This window comes from Eumetopias jubatus, unplaced genomic scaffold (assembly GCF_037043125.1).
Source record: "Eumetopias jubatus isolate StellerSeaLion01/CBP00866 unplaced genomic scaffold, mEumJub1_p1.0 scaffold_16, whole genome shotgun sequence".
NCBI classification, from domain to species: Eukaryota; Metazoa; Chordata; class Mammalia; order Carnivora; family Otariidae; genus Eumetopias; species Eumetopias jubatus.
In genome coordinates this window covers 24,635,479-24,660,674 of record NW_028274822.1, presented here as the reverse complement: position 1 = coordinate 24,660,674, position 25,196 = coordinate 24,635,479, and the positions used below count along the sequence as shown (strand labels likewise).

At 45.9% G+C, this 25,196-nt stretch overlaps 1 protein-coding gene and 1 pseudogene across 2 annotated transcripts in view; one reads left to right on the top strand and one right to left on the bottom strand.

Annotated features, from left to right (window-relative positions):
• MYO5B (myosin VB) overlaps nt 1-25,196 on the bottom strand; it is a 356,309-nt gene that overhangs the window by 153,560 nt on the left and 177,553 nt on the right. The window lies entirely within an intron of this gene.
• On the top strand, nt 18,406-19,303 carry LOC114205103 (homeobox protein NANOG-like; annotated as a pseudogene).

Here is a 25,196-nt window from a genome sequence, read left to right as displayed (position 1 = left end):
AAATCCTAACTCCTAGACCTAAAGCAGAACCTGCCTTGGTTATTTGGGGTATCTGCTCTGTAGCATAAGGGGCTGGCTCGAGAGAGACCGTGTATATTGACCCAGCCCTCCACCCCTGCTCCGGCTCCCTGGGTTATGTGTTCTCCATACCCTTCCATCTGTAAACACAAGCAACCCCAGCCCTCTGGCCTAGAGAGGGTATCTTCAATCCTTCAGGTAGGAGACATTCAGGACTGGTACTGGTGGGGAAACAGGACAGGTGCTCAGCACTGTGGGAACCTCGCTTCAGGGGCCAGCTGGACTCACGAAAAACCATGTAGCTGAATCTACTAGAATGTGTGTGTTCCCTGAGAAGTTTCCAGAACTAAATGAAATAGTTTGAAAAGGGAAGCTTACTTGGTACAAGAGGGTACAACCACGTGTGTATTGTAGTTCACCCCAGCTAATGACACCATTTAACCAAAACAAGCACACTGTGGGTGCTCAGCACTGTGGGAACTGTAGGACATACTGTGGACAAACCAGAGTCTGGGCACCCGGCCGTTCAGTAACTATTTCCTGATGAATAGATACTGTAGGTGAAAAGAGAACTCAGTTTGGCTATGGGAAGGTACTGCCAACTGTGGTCATTCATGTCAGCAGTGTAATATTTATGCTTAAATTATGTACCTTGATGATTATGAATATCAATGAACACCTTAGACTGATTTTGCTGCAGGCTTTGATTCCAAAAATAAACGTTCAACCTACATAGAGTTTTGCCCACATAGCTTAAAAGCTCCTACTTCCAGGCACAAATCCATAGACCTGAAACACAGGGCAGCTAACGCTCTTAGAAATCTCATGGATGACTCCATATTCTGGCCATTAAGTGCAAGAGTTCCAGAGGCCGGTGCCGGAAGGGGAATTGTGCAGGTGCAAATTTGAAAATGCATCAGAGGCTAAGCAACAATTAAGTCCAACTACAAAGCTTCTAAGAAAAAGATGTGATAACGGAATAAGGGAAGCTCAGGTCAAAGAAAGTCCTTCCAACTTGTTTTCTCTGTCTTCCCGTAAAAATTACAAACCTGACCGGATCAGAGGCTTCCCCAGATGAATGAAGTAGAGCGCTCTAAGAGATCCCACATAGGGGATTTGATATGGGTTAGAGGATTCATGCCTCTCTTGAGGGCAGAAGTCCACCGAGAGATCAGTAGCAAAACTGGGAAGCTAGCACGTAGAAGTTCGAAGGTCAACGTCCATGTTCTGGTAGTGGATCTGAAGGGTAAGAGCTTTCCAGTTTTTTCCCTTCAGTGGGGAATCCCTAGGTCAGCAAGGAGGGCCTGTTCAGGGTTTTTAAAGAACACAGAATTGGAAAACAAAGGGCAGCATTTTGCTTTTCCAACGTAGGTGTTTTGGACATCATACAGTATGGCAAAAGAATATAATCTCTGAAGTGGCCAGGACCTCGAGCAAGAGACATGTGAACCATTTCCATAACAGGCTCTAGGTTACGGAAGACCAGACTGAAGTTCTCTGTCCATTCCAACTCACCATCCTCTTTTCTAGCTTCTACCCCTCACACCCCCCCCCCCCAACTTCCTGCTTCCAGCTTTTAGTTACTTGACTCACACAGTCCAAGGAGAGAGAACAGAAGCAGGAGGTGAGAGAGAACGTGGCACAGGAAAGGCAACCATTTGACCTAAGGCTTTCCTCAGCTGGCTCAAGTCCAGGTGCCACAGGGAGCAGCCGCCCAGCTGGGTTTGAGGCAGAAGTCCCACAGTGCTCCACACTATCGAGCCTCACCAAGACGCCACTGCAACAGACTTGCACATACAGGCTTGTGAGAAGTGTGAGACCAGGAAACCAGGGGTTTCAAGCTGCAAAAATTCTGAGACATCCTGGGGGCTGGTGAATCAGCTCGACCCCATGAGCTTCAACCATCACCTGGGCAGAGTGAATACGGAGGACTGTAAGCCGTCAGGAAGCTGTCCTCGGTGCCACCGTAACAATCTCAGCAGCTCTGGTCCAGTGGCACCATCCATGCTCTCCCACACTCAGCCACACACTCTTCATCCTCCTTGTCACCTTTCCTTCACACAGAATTCTTCCTTCTCCATCTGTTTCCCTCAGCCCCGCGTTCAAATCCCACCCCCCGTGGCATGCCCCCCAGCCGCCTCTCCAAGCCAGCTGGAAATAAGTGCTCCTACCATTTTCCTTTTCCTATGGAGGAAACGGGGAAAAGACACCACATGATTTGTTGAAAGCCACTCTGAGCTGCAGAGCCCCTCCTGGACATCCCATCCAGGGATGCTCTCCCCTTCAGCCACGCCAGGGCCCTCAAACACATCGTGTGTCCAACCACAGGAGGGGTTGCTTCATGAAAACACCTGCTTCAGATGGGAGGTGTCCAAGTGAATATAGAACCAACCCTGTGGCTTAGTGGAAAATTCACATAACTGTTGTGCTCAGCAAATATACACTGAATGGGGACTCTATTTATAAACAGCACTCTTACATTCATGATCTCTTTGGCACAATGTCCCAAGTCTGGATTCTGAGATAGAAATGAATTATACCCATCAGGTCTCTAAACACATTTGAATCCTCAAAACAAAGACTCACTTTAATGGGCTAGAAAAAACTTAATAATGGAAAGCCAATCAATCAATCATTAGGCTGTCAGGAAAATTTGCTGACTCTCGGAAACACCTCTAGCAAAACTCAAGTTGTAGAGCTACTCCTCTCTTCTCTCTACACATAGGCCTCTGATATGGTCTTAGATGTGCACCATCTGGGAAATCCCACCGATATGTATGTGTGCCAACTCCCCTCCTCACAGTATTCGGGGCTCTGAGGTTGGCCAAGACTTCCTCCTTACCTGCATCCACTCCTTGAGATTTTAAACTTGCAAATGGATAAAACTATTTCAATTGATGAGAAGACCATACTTACGTCAAGCCTTGAACTTCTCTAATACCAGCCTCAGGCCAATAATAGACTGCCTTCTTGAGAGATCACAGATCTTTCATTACTTGGGCTGGGAAACAGAGTAACCAAGATCTCGGTTCTAACAGACAGTTCCTATCAATCAATAGGAACCTCCCTGCCCCCTATCAAGTACCTTTTTATATAGCACAGATATAAGCAGCCAGGAGTTAGCAATAAAATAGAAGACCTAAGTTACACACATCATCAAAATTCACAGTAATCAATATCAATTCTAGCTGACTACACGGTCTCATCTGAAAGTTCCATTTAGCATTTTGCCGGCACCGTGAGGCAGGTCAGGTAACATTCCTCCCCCTACCTTGCAGGCACAATAACCAGCACAAAGTATAAATGATTTATCTAAAGCCAAGGTTTCCCTCACAGAGCCCAATGTTGCCCCTCCACCGCCAAGCCCAGCTGAGAACGTGGCACCAAGTACTTTCCACAGGTTACAGCCCAAGCATCCTTGGGCATGGGTGGTAAGTCAACAAGGACAGGGACCCCAGAAGTGGAATGAAGTCTGACTTGAGTGCCTACAACCCTCTAGCATTAAGAAGGGGAGGAGAAAGGACATGACAAGGGGGACTCACCTGCCCACCAGTCACATGGCGATTCTTTACTGCTCACCCACAGGGGCTAAAATCTTGAGCTCGTTTCTAATTATGTACGTGAAATTGCTCCCATGAGGGGCTGACACTCAAGAAAGGGACATCTAGCACACCTAAAACAAAAGGCAGGGCTTGTGCTAAAATACCTACAAGAGATTGACAGCCTAAGGCTGAAGGAGACCTCAGAGAGGCCAGAGATGCTGGGGAAAGACCCCCCCCCCCCCGCAAGGGCTGTGTTCTACATCAACCTTAACAGCCCTAACCTTGACCTTGACCAAGACTTACAGGTCCAGAGATGGGAATCTGCTGTGCAGTGGGTTCATGGGACAGAGATCAAAGAGCTGAACCGAAGTCTTAGAAAAGCTTTTCCTGGTCTTCTTTGTCACAGCAATTTGGGGGTACAAACGTAATTATGTAACGACCTTGTCCTCTGGGTGATAAGGAATCCCTGTCATAACAAACTCCCCCTTTTCTAAAAAATTCAACAATGACTCCCTATGAAACAGGGACTGTTTTAATGTAGATGATTGACCACTCCTTCGGAAAGATTTTGGGTTCTGAAGCTTTGGGGGGCTGGGTAACGTAATTAAAGCAATCCTCAAATATTCCCAGGGCCAGAATTAATGCCTCCTGTTTATCTTTAAAACCTTTTTGGACTTTCCCTTTAAGTCCCTCCTCAATTGTAAAACCCCAAAGCGTTTTTTCTGTTTGTTTTTTTTTGTTTTGTTTTGTTTTTAGTGCTTAGTGTCACTAAGCAAAATCCATAGTTTTAGGTTTTATAGTAAGAAATATTCTCCTGGAGCAGCACGTGTGCCCAGGGTAAGGGACGCTGGACTTCATGGGAGGCACAATTTCTTGAAGTTACACTTTGGTAGCTCGTCTCCCAGAGCCCTCTTGCTGCAGCTCACAAGGCTCCCCCTCTCTGTGCTGCCCACTGAAGGAAACTGCTCCTGCTAAGAGCATCAGATCCTCCTAGATGCTCTCTGCTGTGAACACTGTGATTGGAGTCCTCCTTGTGTTTGTCAAACGCTGACCTGTGGCTTAGTGGATAATCAGGCCACTGATATGGTCTTAGATGTGCACCATCTGGGAAATCCTGATATGTTTATCATATCAAGATTCTTGATATGATAAACATATCAAGATTCTTGCCAGCACCCCCCCCCCCCACCCCCCAGGGCTCTCTAGTCCTGATCTCCTGGCATCCCACAGGCTCCAAGGCCAAACTGGGAAGCTAACCTCATCAACCAGCTAAGCAACCACAACTTCATGGCGCATTTTGCTGAGCCCTGTTTTGGTTTCCTGACTGGTGGGAAAGGAACAGAGAAAGGGCCAGAGAAAGGGCCAGAGGCGAGGTGTCAGGCAGTGGGCCAATCCTCCAGACCCAGGAAAGCAAGATCAGAGAGTTGTGCAACCTGCAACCCAAGTGCTCAGATTTTTTTTTTTAGTTTTTAAGAGAGCATTCCAAGCAGACCCCTTGCCCAGTGTGAAGCCTGTGGAGAGCCCAGCGTGGGGCTCCATCCCACGACTCCTCGACCATAGCCTGAGCTGAATCCAAGAGCTGGAAGCTTAATCGACGGAGCTACCCAGGTGCCCCAGATGTTTCTTTAATCCCATTCTCTTTTTGCTTTATTTCCTTGCTGTGTTGGACTGTCAATGCCACCACCAAGACATATAACAAACCTGACCTAGTCCTATATGAACCCAGGACCTAAAGGTTTTCTTTTTAAGTCCTCATTTTAGATTTAATAAAGCTTAAAGATTAGTTTATGATTTGGAAAAACCGTCTTTTAAATAATAAAATGGATATACAGGCATATTGGTTAGCGTGTGTGGTTCTGAATTCTTCTCGGGGTAATGCATACCTACTGAAACACTAATCTTTTGTGGGATTCTTTACGACAGATTATTATTCACAACTGCTTCCATGCCCACATCCCACCTGTCTCAACCTTATTTTATCTAGTCTGGATTCAAATGATACCATCTAGGAAATTTAGTTTCTGTCCACCTTCTCTAAAATAGCACCTCTAAATCTGCTACCACTTTTATTACGGGGGGGGTAAGTTTTATTGAGATGTAACTCAAATACCATACAATTCACCCATTTTGAGTGTACAATAGTGTTAAGTTCAGAATTGTGCGACCATCACCCAAATCAATGTCAGAACATTTTCATCACCTCAGAAAGCTGCCCTGTGCCCACTACCAGTCCCTGGCACCGCACCCCAACACATTTGCTAATCTAGTCTCTCTAGATCCCAATTCTGGCCTTTCATACAGATGCAATCACAGGATCTTTTGACTGGCTTCTTTCATGTAGTATGATGTACAGCTGAGAGAGAGAGGTATTTCATTGTATGGATATCCCTCGTGTTTATCCGTTTTTCAGTTGATGGACGTTGGGGTTGTTGCCACTTTTTGGCCATTATGAGTAAATATAAATATTCATGTGCAAGATTTTGTGTGGACATGTTTTAATTTTTCTCGGGTTATAAACAGCTTTGTGAAGCTTGAAGTAAAATGGATTTTCAGTGCCTATCAAAAGCTGTTCTGTCAAAGGATGGGACATAGCCTACTATTTAGGAAAAATTCCAATCACTTTATTCCCCCAATAAGATGTTTGGGGACTTTTTAAAGCAACCAAGCTAGAACAGAAGTCCCCTAACTCTAAGGGTGTTTTATTGGGCAAATTGAATACCTTTCATTTCAAATGTCTATCAAATTGTCATACTCCTTCCCAGTAAACAAACACATTTGAATTTCCTGATTCCTAGAAATGCCAGTTAACATTAAATTTTACTTGCTTAGAGAAATTTCGAAAAATCCAACCACTCCTTAACAGAGAATCCCATTTGGGGATTTCATTATGACTGTTCAGGCACTTCCTTTGTTTCTTGAATCTGACCTCAAATAGGAGTTCAAGTGGGCTGGGTGAAGAGAGTGTTTTCCCTAGTCACTCATATCCTTTTGCATGGTGACACCTACATCCTTTTTACTCTTTCCATAAGCTGTAAAGCACTTTACATTCCTTGCATGTAGTATATTTCTCTGCATATTCTTTTCAAAGATGCTGAAAACATATCCACACAATCTGCACATGGGTGTTTATTAGCAGCTTTATTCATAACTGCCAAAACCTGGGAGCAAACAAGATGTCCTTCAGCAAGGGGAGGGATAAACTGTGGTATATCGACACAATATTATTCAGCTCTAAAAACAAATGAGCCAGCAAGCCATGAAAAGACATGGAGGAATCTTAAATGCCTATTACTAAATCAAAGAAGGCAATCTGAAAATACACTATTCTCAAGGAGTTAGTGGAGGAACTGTAACCCACTACATAATTGAACTTGTAAAAAAAAAAAAAATTACAGTGCTTAATATTTTCCAGTAGAGTTTGTAAAAGATAGGCTGAGGAGCTGCTGCTAGCCTACAAAGAGTACAAACTGCTCAGGGCTCAAATCTGCTTCTGCTACCCTCCTGGCTGTCTCTCCAGATCCTTCCAGAACCCCACCGCACCTGCCCTTCTCTCATGGGACACTCTATGTTGCTCCCAAAGGTGCTATCCTTCTCTTCGGGACAGACCCCGCTCTTCACCAATCACTCGCTCTGTGGTCCTGCCCCTTTGAGGCCAGCATTCAGCCGGCCATTGCTTTGAAGAACGTCTCCCAAACTACTTCACTCAATGTGATGCCCATCTTGGCCAAGGCAGAAGGGGTTTTGGGCCTGAGGTCTTCATCAGTTTGCATCAAGATACACTCTGAGCAGAACCAAGGGGGTCTGACTGGGCCCAGGGGGATGGCCTTTCTGCAGATGGTTAGGAGGGGCACTGCAGTGAGGGGGCTGGGGACCCTGGGGCCCTCAGCACAAATTCAGGGCAGGGCCTAACAAGTCCCTGCTCCCCTTTGGCACTCAGTTTCCTCCTCTGTGAAATAAATGAGTTGGACCCAAATCACCTAAGGATCCTTGCAGCTGACAACGTCAGATTCTCTTACATGCTCCACTGCCCTGGTGATGGGGCAAGGGAACCCGGGGGAGAGGCAGGTTTTGGCCACTGACCAGGGAAGAGGTCAAAGAGGTGCCAGGTCCATGAGGACGGCACACTGAAGACTGTCTTCACCACTCCAGCTCCCAAGTTGACCTGCCACAGCACGCCGGCCATCCTCTCTCGTCACCTGTCCCACAAGACACACAGTCCTGTCATCTGGTCACCCACCTGCCTCTGCAGCGACTGCGCATTAGCCCCCAGCTTACCCTGCACATTCAGGGGGTCTTCACCCCAAACACATGTGACTTATTCCCATCCCAGCCATTTTCTGGGGGACATTGCCATTGTGAGAGACATTTGGGGAATCCATGCGTTATTCACCCAACATGTATCTGCCACGTGCTAATAGGAATCTTGCAAATCTAGGGGAAAAGCCTAGAACAGTTCAGCTCCCTGCCACCGCATCTACCAACCGTCCTGCTTCACCAGCATCTGGCTTCCTCCTCCCCTTCTCTAACAGGAGGATCCTGCCTTCGCCCCAGAGGTCAATTCCACCCTCTGAGCCCTAGGTCCCATTCCCGCCATCCGGCACTCCCCTCCACCTGTTATCACCTTGCTCTGTTCCCATTCTCGGCCCCCCATCCCCTCAAGACTGCCTCCTCCCTGCCAGCACTTTAACATCCAGAGACCCAGAGATCCTCTCCCTTAAAGCAAACGCACACAAGCACCCCCGCCTCCCCAGCGACGCAGAGGACGGACTGCGGAGCAAAGCGTGGTCATGACAGAGCGGTTCAGAGCCTGCGGCAGAGACCCACATGAAGGATGAGGCCCTAAACTCAGGCAGCGGGGACAGGAATCAGAGCCCAGAGACCAAGATGCATTTTAAAAGTGTGACATGTATGATGTTCTCGCAGATAGGATGTATATTTTAAAAAAGTTTCTGGCTCATGGGGCATCTGGGTGGCTCAGTTGGTTTTTAGTCTGCCTTCAGTTCAGGTCATGATCCCGGGGTCCTGGGATGGAGCCCTGCATGGGGCCCCTTGCTCAGCAGGGAGCCTGCTTCTCCCTCTCCCTCTCCCCCTGCTTCTGTTCTGTCAAGTAAATAAAAGTTTCTGGCTCAGCTGAGAAGAAAGGTAACACTTTATATAAAGGGATAGGCCAGGGAGAGGAATATTTTAGGCAGGAGATTTTTTTTGGACAGCATCTAATATCATATAGACACTTGTCTACCCGGAGAATTTAAAGAGCTGTTATCTCGAGGGCAGAAACCGATACCCAGGGCATTCCCATAGCTCCCATCTTATGCCCCCCCCCCCCAAGAAGTCACCCACCTACCTGCAAACGGGGTATACCAAGTATGAAAGAAACGCTAAGAACAGGGAAAGGCAAAGAATGTATCTGCCTGAAATCCACCTCTGGCTCTGCACTTAGAGTATATACCTGGGAATCCAGCAACGTTGAATTCTTACCTGTTCTGGGACCATCCACAGAGCAGCAACCCAGGGTCCCACATGGCAGCTCACACAGCCTCTCTGTGGACACGGTCATGGCTCCATGTAGGTAGCAGCCATGACAACTTCCCATCGGATGGAACCAACGAATCCGTGTGAGCCCAGCGCCCCTGTGGGAGTTCAGCTGGAAACCCAGCTCTCCAGACTCAAGCCATCCAGAGGCACAGAAGAGGAGAACAGCAAGAGCCCCATGGTGGGTGAGGAGAGTGGGTTCTAGCACCAGCCTGTCGCGTGCAAGTCTGAAGACTTTGGCCAAGCCCCTCAAGGCCTCAGCTCTCAACAGGGGAAATATTAAAGCCTGCCCTTCCACACTCTTTGCTTTGGTGTGGAGCCATTAGGTAAGGGAGACCCAAAAAAGGCCTAAAAACTGAAGTGTAGCACAAATGGGAGAGTTACAAAGAATGCTGAAGATCATTTTGGGCATATGAGGTGGAACAACAGGAGGCAATTCTTAGACGCCCAGGACTGCCCTGCACACCGCAGGGTGCTCCAGACTCCTACTCGACAGTCAACGCAGGGGTACTCCATGCCCCCCACCCCATCCATGTCCAACAGAAATCGTACATCTCCAACTGCCCTCAGAAAGGAGGCACCACTCCCATCACCTGACAGGTGCTTCTTCCTCTAGCAGACCTTTAAATGCTAAGTCCACTCAGGGTTAGATCTGCGAAATTTCCTCCTCCCCAAAAATCTCTCCCAAGAGGACATCATCCATTCCCAAGGCTTCAAATACCATCTGGAGGCCAGTCTCTCTCAACTCCATCAATTCAGCTTGACAACTCTATTTGGATGTCAGGAGAGGGTGGGGTGAGGGATCGTGAATGAAACAGTTCCCAAATAAACTCATTTCCAACACCCTAGAGTATCCCTCCTTGACCTCCTGGTTTCTGCACAGAAGTTCCTTCTACACAGTTTCTGAAGCCAGAACCCTAGGAGTCATCTTTTCCAGGGAGACCATACACCAAAGTGGCCAAAGGCACAAGGTTGGAATTAGGGTACCCAGATTCACATCCCTCTGTGATTCCACTGACAAAGCTATAAAACTGAGTTAGTGCTACAACGGCAAGTAATAACTTACATAGCCCTTATGATCTTAGGAAACATTAGCATGCATACCAAAGTATGGATATTTTTGAGATACATTAATACACTTTTTTACATTTCTTCTAAACATGGCATTCTCCTTCAACTCAAGGCATTAATTTGTCTCCAGAGGATTAGGATAATTAGAACGGGAAGGCGAAGACAAAGTGCCAAAGTTCAGCTTTTGACTATCAAAATAAGATTTCTGAGCTCCTAGCATAGTAATTGTCTTGAAATCCTGTCGGCTGGCGTGGAGAAAGGAATTTTTTATAGTTTAACTTTTCTTTCAGAAATCAAGAGCCAGGCCTGGGGGTGTAGACATCAATTTCACTATAAACCATGGACAGAGAGAAATCAGGACACAAAGTAAGGAAGTCCACCTGTTGAGGGGAACCAGGAGAGGCAGACTGGGGAAAGGGCACAAAGGGAGAAAGGGAACCATGTAGTGTTATTCCCAAGTTGGGCCTTTCACACCCCTACCCCACCTCCCAGCTTGGGGGAGGCTCCCATAGACCAATCTGAGGAAGAGGCCTATCCTCAAGGGGGAAGCCCAAATTCAGCTCTAGCATCCCTGGTTGAAGAAGGACAGCATACTAGTATTGATGGAGCAAGCGACTGATGACCCACAGGATGGGGCTGTGCGATGCTGGGAAGCAGAATTCACTAGTTTCCTGAAGTTTCAAAGGGTCTTCTAGATGACTTCAAGGGTAACCCAACTCTTCTTTTCTTACAGATCTAAGTGAGAAACTCCACATCTTGTGGAAAAAGTCATGTTGGTTATTGACTACCATGACAGTAAAGATGTCTTTTTTTTTTTTTTTAACTGTGCTGAAAATCAGTTTTATTACTATTTTTTATCACATTACTAGCACTTCATTCCACGGACTTCATAATGATGCTCCCACGAAGAGAGGTCTTTATTGGATACTATCATTGTATTTCTTAGGCTTTCAACGTTGACAATTCAACCAATGATCAGGGAAAATACACCCCATCCCCTGGCAACTTGGTCTTGGACTTCCCAGCCTCCAGGACTGTGAGAAATAAATTGTTATTTAAGCCACTCAAAGACATCTTCGATTAGTTCTAAAAATATTGCCTCATCAGCCCAACTGAGAGAGGAAAGAGCACTATGAAGTAGGAAAAGCTGGGTGTCAACACAGACCCTACCACTTAGCTCTGTGATCTGGACAGGGTCCAAAACACACCTCCCAAGGGTATTACACCAAACTGTGATCATCTGTGACTACAGGGCAGGTAAGAAGCATTAGAGTGTTTTGGTGACTCATTATCAACCACCACAGCAAGAAGCTATTAGTAAATTTCTATTAATGCAGCCCCTGAAGATTTAGGTTCTAGGAGAACAGGAGATGGCCATGGTCTCCTCCTCTCGTCAGTCAAGATCTGTCCTCCTGGCTAAATTACAGAGGCCACAGTTCCTGGGGCTATATTCCAAGTCTAGAATATAGTCAGACGTCAATCAGAATGAGCTGCTGCTGCACAGGGAATGCGAGCCAGACCAGAAGGGTTTAGCTGGAGAAGACAGGACTAAATGGGCGTTCCCAGAGCCGTCTGTTCTGGTGGCTGCTCCAGGAGATAAGCCCTAGGGTGGGATTGAGGGGAGAGAGCTGTCCACCCAAATCTAAGAGTTTCAAACAGTGGAACGGCTGCCTTCTGAGATTAGTTTCTAGCCCAGGCTGGGGGTCCTAATTCTAAAGATGCTGAAAAAAAGAGTCCCTGTGATAGATTTGACCTCCAACTTCAAAGAAGGGAAGTCTTCATCATCCTATGCATTTCATAAACACCTACTCTGCAAAATAAGATACAAGGGGCTCTATAAATAAGGAAATAAAACGAACAGAGTTCTGGCAATGACAACCTCACACAAACAGGAAGAAAAATCTCTGCTTTGGATTGCTGAGTTAAGAGTTCATACACACCAGGTAATTACGACAGATCGATACGTGCAATGACAAATGGAATAAAACTCTAGGAGCCCCGTGACCCAGTGGGGAAGCAGAACTGGAGTGAGCAGATATTGATCCCTAACATCCTAACAGAAGACTGGTACCACACATTCAAACTAATGCAGCTAGACTCTAAGTAGTTCACACATCTCTGCTAATAAGTCCTCCATCATCTGTCAGCAAACACAAGCTCAGCCACCCTGCCAGCTAATAGCTATTCTTCTCATCAGAGAAGTCACTGGGATCCCGATCCCACCCCTGTGCTCCCTCTGCTACTAGGTGCAAGGCATTTCCTAAAAGACATCCCATAATTCTAAGTACTCTGGGTACTTGCTCTTCTCAATAAAAGCAGGTCATCAATCATGAGGCATTTTATTCTCTAATTCTGGGAATACAGAGGACCTAAATAATCTCCGTCATTTTTGGCTATAGGTGCCCCTCCTCTGGCTTCCAACATCATTGGGGGCAGGAGCCAGGCAGGCTCAGAAACCATTTGCCTTTAAGTCCATCCACCATGGTTCTAAAGGACCTACATACGCAGCTTCCTCCTGGTCACGCCTCACTACCTGCAGGCTTTCTGCCACACTCCTCACGCAGAGAAGAGTAGAAAACTCTGCTGTTGACACAGACGAGGATCAAGTACCTGGTCACACAGGTGGTTTCCATGAAGTTCTCAACCCTGGCTCAGACCGATGAGCCCCGGGCAGTGTAATAAACATCAACACCTGAGCATCGGCGGATTAACTCGAGCTCTGCAGGTGAGACCCGGGACATCTGAAACCCTCCCAAGGATTCTCACAAGCAGGCAGGGTTGAACACCATGCTGGAGGGTCCTCTACCTTCGAACGGACTTTCACATTCTGTAACTTCTTTCCTTGATCGAAACCCACCCTCAGATCCTTAATTCATGCTGAGATGTCAAAGGTAACCAAACAGGGATTAAGAAGTGGAGCGATACTCCTCTAATCCACAAGTTTCCTAAACACTGGTCCAAAGACTTTGCTCCTTTCTGAATCTCTTGTAGATCTTTAGAAAAAATGATTTGGTTCCACCTGTGAGATTCTGATTCGGGTTGGGGGGGGTGGAGGAGGTAGGGGGGAAAGTGGGTCCTGCAGGGATTCTGATACAGAGCTATTTAGGGGAACCTCTGCTTACTCCACCCATGGGGCAAGACCAGACCCAGTCAGATACCAGGATGCAATTCTAACTATCCCCATAATAAAGGGCCTCCCCAAGGCTCTCTTCTTTCTCTTTAAGCCAAAACACTGTCCGTTGCTGTATACTCATGTGCTAATGTAATCAAGAAGCTACTTTAAAAAAAAGCAGTGCTCTTTAACTGAGTCCAGAAAGAGAACACTGATGGGAGGGGACAACAGTCACACACACTCAATTACATCTCCGTAAGGAGGATGAGCGGCCCTTCGCCAGCCACCTTCTCTCACCTTCCTTCCTTCAGCAACACACTGCAAGGAGCCCCATAGCCAGGGGCAGGGGGACGACGTTTCCTCTGGATCAGGAACTAGTCTGTGAGTACTGACTTTAGACCTGGGCTCGGATGCTAGAATTGTCCTCCCTTCTGAACATGCACCCCTATCAACATGGAACACCATGAGCGTAGGCATTTTAACTTGCTTTCTGTTCCTGGCCTGCACCACACACTTAGTCGGTGGTACCTGGCAGACTGGCTCTCAACTGCCTCCAAAACAGTTGGGTAATTGTTTGGTTCCTGCAGTGCCGCGTATTTCCCGTTGCTTCAGCTTACAGATGGCATCGCTAAAGGGCGCCGGTCCACCTTCTAACACTATCCTAGGGGCTGCTAAAGCAACAAGGGTGCAATTTCACTGTCAAGGCAAAACAACCTTGTTGGTTATGTGTAGGAGAATCAAGAAGTTGAAACAATGCAACTGAAACGCTGTATTAACTCTAGACAGATTGGCAACCACCTATAAACTTCTACAATCTTCAAACCCAACCCTGTAAGAAAAAGCCCAAAAGGACTTTAGTGATCACATGGAATTGCCATCATTCACTTGGCCCGGGAGGTACTATGTGTTCTGAGGGTGACCTACGAAGGGACTCCCACTCAGCTCCGAATTCTCCTTAGACGCTAGGATACACCTATTCATCCCAGCATGACCACCATCACCGTCAGGATGTCAGATGCTTATCGAACTCCTCTGTGCCAGAAGCCATTCTAAGCACTTTCCATTGATCAACTCATTGACTTCCAACACTCTTGTGAGTTAGACACTGCACTCATCCCCATTTTAGAGATGCAGGCACTGGTGCAAAGTTAGCTCAACTTAAGGAATTCGCCCAAAGTCACGTGGCCAAGTTTTGTGAAGCCAGGCAGCCCCATCCCCAGCCACCAAGCAACCTTGCCTCACGGCATCCTTTCCTACTCAACACCGGCATGTTGGCAGATGGTGCAGCAGCTCTGCACTCTGGGATAAAATGGAGATCAGAAAACAAAACAAAACAAAAAAACACCAAAAACAAATTAAAAAAAAACTACGTAACAAGAATGGTGTGTAGTGAACGGCAGGAGCCTGCAGCCACTGGGGGCTGCCCGGTGCAGTGTGAGCATGGTGCACCATATGCCTGGACGTGTGTGTTCCCTACGTGACCTAAGAAGGGGAGTGCACACATGCATCCTCTCATCCCTGCTGAGGAGTGACCTTGCCCAGGGAGAAGCACAGGAAGGAAGCAGGGTCTGTGCTAGCCCACCTCCTCACATGGAAGCACTCCAAAAATCACATCTGGCCAAACCAGTGCGTGGTTTTTTTTTTTAAATTTTATGTTATGTTAATCACCATACATCACATCATCAGTTTTTGATGTAGGGTTCCATGATTCATTGTTTACATATAACACCCAGTGCTCCATTCAATACGTGCCCTCTTTAATACCCATCACCAGGCTAACCCATCCCCCCACCCCCCTCCCCTCTAGAACCCTCAGTTTGTTTCTCAGAGTCCATAGTCTCTCATGGCTCACAGATGTTCGTGAGGATGCAGAGAAAAGGGGACCCTCCTACACTGTTGGTGGGAATGCAAGCTGGTGCAGCCACTCTGGAAAACCGTATGGAGGTTCCTCAAAAAGTTGAAAATAGAGCTACCCTACGACCCAGCAATGGCACTACTGGGTATTTACCCCAAAGATACAAATGTAGGGATTCAAAGGGGTACATGCACTCCAATGTTTATAGCAGCAATGTCCACAATAGCCAAACTATGGAAAGAGCCAAGATGTCCATTGACAGATGAATGGATAAAGAAGATGTGGTATATATATATACAATGGAATGTTATGCAGCCATTAAAAAAAAATCTTGCCATTTGTGGATGGAACTAGAGGGTATTATGCTAAGCAAAATAAGTCAATCAGAGGAAGACATGTATCATATGATCTCACCGATATGAGGAATTCTCAATCTCAGAAAACAAACCGAGGGCTGCTGGACTGGTGGGGGGTGGGATGGGGTGGCTGGGTGATGGACATTGGGGAGGGTATGTGCTATGGCGAGCACTGTGAATTGTCTAAGACTGATGAATCACGGGTTTTAAGATTTAAAAATACAGGTAAGTACCCGAGTATATCTTCAGTTCTCTTAAACTGTTAGTTTCTAGACAAACAACTGCTCCCAGAATGTTACAGGAATCCACCCAGATTAACATTTCTTAATCAATGGATAAGAACAGAGGTAATCCGTTAAATTTGCACATGTATCGAGCTAGGGAGAACTACTGCATCAGATGTGAAAATCAGGATTCAAAAGGATCCACTTGCTAGAATGGAATGTAGGTACAAAGATGGAAATTTAACATAGATAACTGGAATCCTGCTCAGGACCTAAAAAAATAAATTGTGCAAATGTAGGAGGAGGACAACGTATCTTAAAATAAGCTTGAATTTATAGTGACAGAAAGCAGATCAGTTATCCGGGGGTGGAGGGGTGGAGTTCAAAGGAACAGTAGGAAACCTGTGGGAGTTAAGGAACTGTCCGTTATCTGAACTGTGGTGACTCTAGGTATATACATGTGTCAAAATGTGTCAACTTGTTCATGCAGTTTAATCTGTAACCGTGTTTTAAATGCATCTACTTTATTGCCAGTCAATTAAATCCAATTAAAGTTGTAATAAAGTAGTTCTGCCTATGTGGGCAGGTGAGGAGGATGAGGCAAACTTATTAAAATTCAACAATATTAAATGGCTGCCAAAAGCCAATGCAACTCTAGGCTCCTCCAACCAAAACTCTGTATGAAAATTAACTCTTCATCTCATCTGGCAGACCACATGCAATGAGCACCAATATCAGAAAGACCAGATGGGATCTTAGGGTGACTGCCCCGGGACAGGGTCGGAAAACCACGCTTGCAGGGAATGGCTGTACGAGTCAAGATCTGGCCCCAGGGGCTGCCATGCGTAAGAAAATGTCCCCCTCCCCCTACCCAGTACAGCTTCCCAGAGCTCAGATCCATGGGGGAAAGCAAATGGAGAGCAAGCAGAGCACTGGGTAGTAAGAGAAATTCCTGACAATGAAAACAGTTAAATAAGGAACACATTCCAGAGACACTTACCTGCACTGGGCATGTGCAAGCAGCACCCAGAGGACCTGCTGCTGGGACAGGGTCTCTAGCGTTCTTACAGTGCAACCAATTTCTACCCTGACTACAGGCTTTCTCCTTTCTAACATGCTAGGACGTCCCCAGGTAAAATAAAGTATTACTAAACCAAAAAATCTTTTAGCTCTATGATTTTTGATACGGGCCTTAACTTCACAAAGCATGCTGGGGACACTGCAGACGGACAACTAATAACAGTCATCACCCCTGTAAGTATCATGAGCTAGACAGAGTCCAGTCCTATTCTTTTCTAAGTGCATCATTTTAAAAACAGACAATGTACACTACCAATTTCTTTTAACACAGGGATGTTATTAGCCATATTCACTGCACACCTAGATAACTTTCCATACACTTGGAAATTTAAACAGTCGAACTAGAATTTTAAACATGATAGGTAGAAATACAAAGAACGAAAAAAATCTAAGATTATAAAGGGTCTAAAGGCACTACAGACCTTTGTGCCGCGGCGGCCCTTGGTGGGTGGGGGGGTGGAAATGGGCGTGTGCTTACTGGCAAGGCTGGGTAGGAGGGAACGGAGTCAGCGAGGGAGGGAAGAGGGGTGCAGGTGAACAGCACATGGAGGAGAGCATCCCAGGAAGAGCCTGAACAAAGGGGAACTACTCAGGGTATGGTCTAGAAATAAGAGATAATGCCAGAGAAGAAATTAAAGGCTGCTTTCTGCATCCAGACATCCTGAGCATCTCCTAGAGCTTGTCCTAGAGCCACCTAGTCCTGACCAGTCCCACCTTGAAGCCATAATGAATGGGAAGGAATACAAAACTTCACCCATACATCAGGGTTGACCGAAGTCCTAATTTCAAAATTTATTGTAAAAATTCAACAAGTCAGTGGTCCTGAGTTACTGGCCTTGCCGGTGATTCTGTCATTCATTGTATTCAAAAGCCACCAATGAACTTCCACTGCCACACCCCAGTGTCTACAGAGCTCAACAGCTTTCCAAGCCTGCTCATCATTTCTCACCGGGCCCAATGTTCTCTTAGAGGGTGAGTATACCATACCGTGAACTACAGAGACCAAAGTGTCAACAGACACATAGTAGGTGGGGAGACATTACCTGAGACCGACCCCTGGATGCCCCCATGCAGCCAACAACTTACAGCGAAACCAAAGCTGATTCTGCTCTCCTCAGTATGATGTTCTCTGAATACATGAGCCCAATCACCAAGTACTTCACACCCCCAATTTCCCCCAAACAGTGCAAAAACCCCTGAACAAACAGCCTTACATCATAAAGTATGGAAGAAACAGACATCATTCTAGTTAAGACTTGATCTCAAAGCAAAATGTGGATTTAGATCACTCATGTATAATTCTTTTTAAAATTTTTCCCAATGACCCCAGTTCCTGAGTCTGTGGCTGAAGATATCCTGCCAAGTCCTGAGTCCCCTTCTCACAGAATCCAGAGCATTCCACCCCAATGACCAAGAAGATAAAGTTGTCAAATCTGGTGGCTCCATTGGGCTGGTTGGCTCTTACTGTTGCAGTGGTGATGCACTTCATCCCTTCTCAGACTTCTAACATCTGGAGGTCTTCCTACTCTCCTCAGCTCTCCCACCTAGATCCATAAGCCTGGGCCTTCCTTGCAATCCCGTTTTTCTTCCCCCCATCTACCCTCAACTCACCAACATGAGTGCCGATCCAGCTCTGCCCCAGTGCCCACCTGGCCCCGAAGCACCCAGTTCTAGGGACTCTTCTCCAATGCCTGAGATTTATGCGCCTGAAGAAAATTATGCGTCCCTGCAAATGTCATCTGCTGAGACACCCCACGTGGAGACCGTCTCTCCTCTCCCTGCATCCAAGGATCTGCGTGTTCAGGACAGCCCCGACTCCACCAGTCCCAGGGTAAGACCACCACCCACTTCTGGGGAGGAGAGAACAGTGAGGAAGGAAGATACGGCCCAGGGCACGAAACAGAAGATCAGGACCGTATTCTCTCAGGCCCAACTCTATGTCCTCAACGATCGATTTCAGAGACAAATACCTCAGTCTCCAGCAGATGTAAGAACTTTCCAACATTCTGAACCTTAGCTATAAGCAGGTGAAGACCTGGTTCCAGAACCAGACAATGAAATGTAAGAGGTGGCAGAAAAACCATTGGCCAAAGGAGAGCAAGAGTGTGACTCAGAACAACACAGCCACCGCAGAAGACCCAGGCTTCTATTCCTACCACCAGAGATACCTGAGGAACACTTCTGGAAACCTTCCACTATGGAGCAACCACTCCTGGAACAGCCAGTCTTGGGGCAACCACTCCTGGAACAGCCAGTCGTGGGGCAACCATTCCTGGGCCAATCAGACCTGGTGCCCCCAAGCCTGGAACAATCAGCTCCAGAACTGTGGAGAGGAATCCCTGCAGCCCCAGATCCAGTTCCAGCAAAATTCCATCAGCGATTTGGAGTCCATCTTAGCAACTTCTGGGGAAAGCCATAGTGTAATACAACAATCCGCTAAGTATTTTAGTACCCAGCAAATAACGGGTTTGTTCCCAAATTACTCTGTGAACACAGAGCCTGAAGATGTGTGACGGTAAGTATACTATTCGATCTCAATTTGGGTGGTGGCTGTATTGCTTCTCCTAGGTTTTGTCTTTTAGGGTCCTATAGATCTCTGCCTCGATATTCTGTTTCCCATTATTCTTATTGTGTCCACTGAGGGGGTACGATTGGAGTCAAAGAGGTTTCAGGAGCGGTGGCTGCTCTGGACAACATGAGAAAAGGTGTTTCTGGCTATAGGTGACTAGATACAATCCTAATGTGGATCTCTTTAGGCTCTAGAATCTAACCTCAAGAATAGGAAGTGAAGATACAAAGACGTGTGATGAAGGATAATTTGTATTTTCTGAGATTGTGAGGCTTTTCTTGTTAATAACCTCAATTGCTACCAGTGAGGGGTGAAGCTATCACGTGCTTCATGGGTTTCCTCTGTCCCTTGTGTTTTACTAGCACTGTTAATTTGTTCATTATTCTAGGATTTGTTTTGTATTTTAAGGTATCATGTTTTGTATTTTAATGTATCATGATAATAGTACCCGTTTGGCTGATTGGTTTATAGGTTTAAGTACAAATAAATAAAATACCCACTTAAAAAAAAAAGTTGTCAAATCTGTTGTTAGGACCTCCAAAGATGGAAGACGCAGAGCTTCTCTCTCTTTTGTGCAACACACATTTCCAGTCTCTCGCTTCTACTCCTACCATTATCCCTTTAACTTTTCCTCCTCCTTACCTGAAAGGTTTCTAGGTTTCGGAGGTGGGGAGGGGGGTGCTTTTTCACTACAGATACTCTTTTCCATACTGCTTCCCTAAAAGGCCTTCAAATTCTCTATTCTCTACAAACTCTTCGTACTTCTAGGAACACAAATCCACCAAGATATCTTCTCTAGGGACCCAAGCAGGTTTTATAAATTGGATTCCTTCTCCCCGCTAAGCACAGGCTTTCTGCTCTCAAGGAGCTCCTCCCCATGTCGGGGAAAGCTCCCCCGCACCAGCCCAACAAGAGTCTGTTTCATTCACCCACTGGCCCCCTGCCACAGGCAGGCCTGCCTGTACTCCCCCGTCCCTGAACCCAGGCAATAGCTGCCCCATCTTTCACTATTAATCACAGCTTGGCAACACAGCAGAGCCAGATGGAAATGTGTGCGCTCAATTACCTTGGCTACCTGCGTAAAGAAATTTGCTTTGCACTCCACTCTTTCAGAAAAATAACACAACAAAAAAGGGATCAGACCTGGCCAAATAAGAGGTCTCACTTCCACCGCCAAAGGTAGAAAGCACACTGAAACCCCAGTCTCACTGCGGAAACTTAGATGCTTTGGAACTAGGAAGGGGGAAGGTGTACGCTTTGGCTTTTGTGGTGTCCTGAGGACCCGAATCTGCTCTGTTCTGGAAGACCATCTGGACCAATCAGTAAGCACCACCGAGGGAGACAGGCTTCTCGGCTACTTCAGGGGGTTTCAGGGCAAACTGACCAGGCCTGGCTTCCAGCATCACCCGTTTACTCTCTTCATGACCTTGGAGGATTATTCAACATCCTCAAGTCTCTATCCTTGTCCACATGGTGGGAATAACTGATTTCACTTGGAGAAATTAATATATCGATTCTTTCTATTCTCCCTTGAACACCAATTATATGCCCTAAGGCAAGTGCTAGTGATACAAGAGTAGAACATAACACACTGTGCCAGTGTCTCACACAATAACTGCCTTTCATTATACAGAAGTTATTTACAACAGACAAGTTATATCCATAACAACCTAAGCTGCTCACAAGATGTCCCCCATCCTCAGAATGTGCAGAAAGAAAAGATTATGAAATAGGACCCACTGGACGAAAAAGGTTCTTTGAACTTTCTTTGCATCCTACTACTTCTTTATCTAATAAGCTCTAAGATGTCTCCGTGCTCTAGGTCAGCGTTTCTCAGAGAGTGACGGCAGTCCCTTGAGAATTCCTGAAAACCTTGTTCTAAGCATAATTTGCAAACCCAGCCTAACACATCCCCACTTTGGAGACTCAGAATGCATGTCAACATCACTGCTCTGAGCAGCTCCATGTTAAAGTTGCTTCACACTGGATTAATCCAGTGGTTCCCAAACTTGTTTGGCCATCTTTACCCCTGTTAATAGCAGGCACCCTGTTTTCCCGAAGTCAACCCCAGCCTGCACGGGTCTCCAGTCTGGCTCCCCACTGTACAGTCCACAGCCCCCTACAGGCCCTCTCACCATGTAGGTTACATTTACTGGGGTACTGGCCCCTGATCATACCTTCTGTTTTTAATAGCTTGAGATAAAATCCCCAGAACACACAATTCGCTATTTTGAAGGGTACAATTCAAAGGGTTTTAAGTAAATTTAATTGTACATCCATCACCACAGTTTTAGAACATTTTCACCACCCCCCCCCACAAAATACCTGTAAGCAATCACTACCCATTTCACCTCTAACCTCAAGCCCTAGACAAATAATAACGCACTCTCTAGATTTGTTCTGGACACTCACAGAAGTGGAATCATACAATATGTGGTCTTCTTGTGTGTCTGGCTTCTTCCACTCAGGTTTTCAAGGTTCATCCATGTGGTAGCATGTATCAGGACTTTGTCCCTTTTTATGGCCAAATATTCCACTGTATGGATGTACATTTCATTTATCCATTCATTCGCTGATGGTTATTTAGGTTATTTTCACCTTTTGGCTATTATGAGTAAGGCTATTATGAACATTTGTATATGAGCTTCTACATGAACCCCTTTTCACTTCTCTCGGGTATATATCTAAGAGCAGAATTGCTGAGTCATGTGGTAATCGTGCTTAACCTGAGAAACTGCCAAAGTATTTTCTAAAGCAGCTACACATTTTATACTCCCACTGGCAGCATGGGAATATTCTCATTTCTCCACATCCTCACCAACACTTGTCATTCTTTTTGCTCTGACATCCCAAGGGGTGGGAAGCAGTAGGTCATAGTGGCTTTGTGCCCATGCCTTTGATGCCCCACTCCTGAGGTGATCTCTATTCCAATCATGCAGACGCCTTCTTCTATGTATCCTATGAATTCATCAAGACCCACCTCAAACCCTCCCGTTTTCTTGGACCATCTGTAACCGTCAAGACTCCAGGCCCAATTCCGACAACCCCATGCATGGCTTTTATTTACACTTCCTGCAGTTACAGGTGTTTTGGCCAACTAGGGCTTCTCTCCCCAATCAGACTCTGCACTCCTTCAGAGTCCAGGAATGTTCTTACAGTTTTCGGTGTTCATTCAGTAAGGAACCTATCAAATAACGGAACCACACAAATGCCTGTGGCTACAGTTTAGTGCAGGAGCTGAGGCTGAGGTGGGTAAAACGAAGAGTGGGCATTCTGAATCTTGGCCTGGGAGAAAGGAGAAGTAGAGTAGCAAGCAGTGGAGGTGAGTCCCCTCTCAGAGGGAATATAGGTTCTAATGCAGAGGCTGGAATTCATGAATGTGAGATTTCATACGATTTTAACTTGTTTTTTTTAAAGAAAGATTTTATTTCTTTGTGAGACTGTGCATGCATGAGATGGGGGTGTGGGGTGGGCAAGAGGCAGAGGGAGAGGGACAGAGGGAATCCCAAGCAGGCTCCCATGCTAAGAGTGGAGCCAGATGCAGGGCTCGATCTCACGACCCTGAGATCATGACCTGAGCCAAAACCAAGAGTCGGACACTCAGCCAACTGAGCCACCCAGGTACCCCTAACCTTTTTCTTCACTGTGAATCTCCATTTACTCTCAAGTCTAGTTTCGCTGAATTCAGCAGGGGTAGGGACAGTGACCAATCGTTGGCTGTCCTTGTGTTTCCTCCTCCTTTCCTCCAGCATGGCCGGGCTCTGCAGCAGCTCTCAGGATGGGGATGATGGTCTGTATCTATCCCTTTGAGCTTTGACAGGATCCCCCACCCACCCATCCACCCACCCAGAGCTACAAGAGTTGGAAAGTCCCTGATGTGAGCCACATCAAGAAAGAAAATCTATATGGTCAACTAATTGTTGACAAAGCAGGAAAGAATATCCAATGGAAAAGAGACAGTGTCTTCAACAAAAGGTGTTAGGAAAACTTCAGCACCATGAAGAATGAAACTGGACCACTTATACCACACACAAAAATAAACTCAAAATGGATGAAAGACCTAAATGTGAGACAGGAAACCATCAAAATCCTAGAGGACGACACTGGCAGCAACCTCTTTGACCTCGGCCATAGCAACTTCTTGCTAGATATGTCACCAGAGGCAAGGGAAACAAAAGCAAACATGAGCTATTGGGACCTCATCGAGATAAAAAGCTTCTGCACAGTGGAGGAAACAGTCAACAACACTGAAAGGCAGCCTACAGAATGGGAGAAGACATTTGCAAAGGACATAGCTGATAAAGCATTAGTATCTAAAATCTATAAAGAGCTTATCAAACTCGATACCCCCAAAACAAATAATCCAGTTAAGAAATGGGCAGAAGACATGAATAGACACTTTTCCAAAGACATCCAGATGGTTAACAGACATATGAAAAGATGCTCAACATCACTCATCAGGGAAATACAAATCAAAACCATGATGAGATACCACCTCACACCTGTCAGAATGGCTACAATCAACAACACAGGAAACAACAGATGTTGGCAAGGATGTGGAGAAAGGGGAACCCCCTCACACTGTTGGTGGGAATGCAAACTGGTGTAGCCACTCTGGAAAACAGTATGGAGGTTCCTCAAAAAGCTAAAAATAGAACTACCCTACAATCTGGCAATTGCACTACTATTTACCTGAAGGATACACACACAGTGATCCGAAGGGGTACACGCACCCTGATGTTTATAGCAGCATTATCAACAATAGCCAAACTATGGAAAGGCCCCACGTGTCCACCAACTGACAAACAGATAAAGATGTGGTATAAATACATACACACACAGGAATATTACTCAGCCATCAAAAAGAATGAAATCTTGCTATTTGCAATGACATGGATGGAGCTAGAGTATATTATGCTAAGTGAAATGAGTCAGAGAAAGACAAATGCCATGTGATTTCACTCATGTGGAATTTAACAAAACAAAACAGATGAACATATGGGAAGGGGGGAGAAAGAGGGAAATAAACCATAAGAGACTCTTAACGATAGAGAACTGAGGGTTGATGGAAGGAGGTGGGTGGGGGATGGGCTAAATGGGTGATGGGTATTAAGGAGGCTACTTGTTTTGATGAGCACTGAGTGTTATACGTAAGTGATCAATCACTAAATTCTACTCCTGAAACCAATATTACACTCTATGGTAACTAGGATTTAAATAAAAACTTGAAAGAAAAAAAAATCAAATCAAATCAAATCCCTGGTGAATCAAGAGAAAGAACTGAATTCAAGGCCAACTAAGTCACAGTCTCCCAAGACTGGAAGTCATTAACTTTGGTTCCTTACACCCTTTATTTCACCCAGCTGTTAGAGGCTTAGGTGCAAAGCACACTGTGCTAGGCCGTGGCTACTTGAATCGCATAATTATTTCAACAACTACTGATGAATTGACAAAGGGCACAACACAGCAAGTACTGTTAAATGAATGTGTTCTAGCATCTGGAATTGACAGAGAAGGTTCATACTGGAAATACAGCAAAAACTTTCCTGCACAACAAAGATTCTGCTGGGGCTTCCAATGCCTGTCTCAGATCAGTAACAGAAACCTGGAGCTGCTGACACCAGAACATTCAAAAATAGCTCTCTCCTACGGCCACATGTGCTGGTCTTACACTTCTAATGCACGTTCGTGAGCAAAAATTGCATAAGAATTTCAGCAAAATTACTTGGCTACATGCTAGGACTCGGTGAATAAAATGAATATAAACCTTAAAACCCTAAAGGAAGCAATTCCTGGTCCAACTTTAACATCCAAGCCTCTTAACTGTCAAATTCATA